Here is a 2,347-nt window from a genome sequence, read left to right as displayed (position 1 = left end):
GCCTCTTCTCTTGCTCCCTCGCCCGCCCCTGTGTACTGCACATTCCCCAGGCCGCTACCATCTGGGGCCAGTGAGCGACCCCTTCCCTGGGGGACCCTCCCCTCCCAGTTGTGTGGCCCCATAGGGTGTGACTTCCCCACCCCAGCAACCCCCAGCTGCCAGCCCTGCTTCTGTCTGCCAGCCCCAAGAGATAGGGGTTTTCTGTGGCAGGCATAATGGGACGGTGTCTCTGCCCCCGAATGCGCTAGAATTAAATGTGCAGGGTTATCACGACGGCTATTGTAAATTCCGCCCCTGCTTACCCCTTGGGGGCCCCCACCTGGAAGGAACGCAGATGCTGGGGCAAGCCCACAGCGTTTCCAGGTCCCCTGATTTCATCCGGAGCCTCCTAGTGCTGCTAATGCCAAGTGGTCGGAACTCATGAGTCACGTTCCAAAAAATCACGAGATTGGTGCAACGGCGCCCTCAGAGCGTGACCCCCTTCCCCATTGCCATGGACCAGGGCGAAGTGGAAAGGCCCAGGGAGCTACCCCTGGTGATAATAGTATGGGGGTGGAGGGGTTCTGCCCATCGCCCCTGCCCCTACCACTGTCCCCCTCGTGTGCGGGGACTTAGTGACTCCCCTTTGCACTGAGGCAGGAGGGGGCAACTGGCATCACTGGCCGGTGCTGGTGGCTGTCACCAGCATTGTACAGAGGGGCGAGTAGGCACCAGTGCTCCACACGACCTTGCTTGTTTGACGGCACTTTACACTGCTGTGACCTGGCTGGCCTGACAAGGTCAAGACTCTTTCAGTCTAAGGAGAGCAGCTGATATGTCTTGCCTCAAGGTGCTTCAATGGCAGACATATGCCCAGGGGCACCATAGGTCACTCGCTGTATATGCACTAAGCAATTCTGCATGGCCCTGGCCTCTAGGGAGCATTGCATTGTGATCCTGCACCTTGTACAGAGTGCGCCAAACTCTCTCAGCCTCATAAAGGATTTCTTTGGCCTGTGTTATTTGGTCAGTTGGCTGTACATATGATCCACGGGTGAGAATCCGGACCAGATGGCGTCTTTAGAGAGGGGGAAATTGCTTACGAGTAGTTCTGTTTCTCTGGAGATACTGTCTGGCAGGATTCTCATCCCCCCCAGCATTCCCCCCACCTCTGCCATTTAGATTTTCTTTGAGGAGGGGGTGATGTGTGTGGGGTTCACAGTCTAGGCAATCACGTAGTAGGTACTCATTGCCTGATCTGCAGTGCTGGTCGCTAGAGAGAGAAAGGGGGTTGTTTATATTCTTGTGGAGTGAGATGCTTGCATGTCTCACACTGGAGGCACAAGACCCAGCCGTGAGAATCCGATGAGATGATCCAAGAAGCAGAATAGCAGAGAAGTAATCTGCCATTACCCACCTTCATTCAATAGGTACATAAAGCTCTGAGATCCCAGGACAGAAAGAAGGGCAACATACCATTATTCCGATTCCCCAGACAGAACACACATGGATTATGACGTGGGGGAGAGGAGGGATTTTCAGTGGAGATTTTAATTAGCAATTGGTAAAGAGATTTTTAACTCAAATGTAGTTACAGTGCTAACATACAGCTGCAAGAACAGAACATCTACCAAAACGTTAGACAGAAAACTAGACACCTTTGAAAATAAGTGCCTATGAAATATCCTGGGCATTGTATGGGAAGATTTCATCACCCACAGAGAGAGACAAGAAATCATCAATCAGCGGCTCGTCTCCGCTAGAATCAGAAGGAAGTGCTCGACATACGTAGGGCATGTACTCTGGAGACCAACACAGACTCCCCAGGAAGCTGTTCACCAACTGGTGTGAGGAAAGGAGGGTGCCCAAAGAAAGCTTAAGAAGACCCCCTAGCAGGGAGGGCAGGACAGTTGTTCTTAACATCACAGAGCAGCTGGAAGCAGCAGCAAATGACAGAGAGGACTGGCAGGGAGTGGGACTAGTTTTCGCCCTGTGCAGGATGCAATACTAATAAACAAGATCTGGGATCCAGGCACCTTGGCATCTAAACTAGTACCACACCCGCCCTGTCTCCTGCCCATGCTGCCCTCCCATGCTAGCTGAAGGCCTGGCTTCCTCCAGCACCTGGCGCAATGGGAACCAACAACTGGCACCTCCGGGCAAGAGTGTGTTACAAACAGCAATAATCCAGGCGACAGATTTTAGTGGATCCAGGGAGCCCAGAGAGCGAGGGTTTCAAAGCTAAATTCTGGGTTTGTATCAATCTGGTTTGAGCTCTCCGGGCAGTTTGCACAGACCGCACCAGTTCAAGCATTAATAAGGGCCCATCATCAGTCCAGATTTGGTACTATTTCCACCCCCAAGGGAG

Source organism: Chelonia mydas, chromosome 25 (assembly GCF_015237465.2).
Source record: "Chelonia mydas isolate rCheMyd1 chromosome 25, rCheMyd1.pri.v2, whole genome shotgun sequence".
Lineage (NCBI taxonomy): Eukaryota > Metazoa > Chordata > Testudines > Cheloniidae > Chelonia > Chelonia mydas.
The sequence above is the reverse complement of the archived record's forward strand: the minus strand, read 5'-3'. Positions refer to the sequence as shown.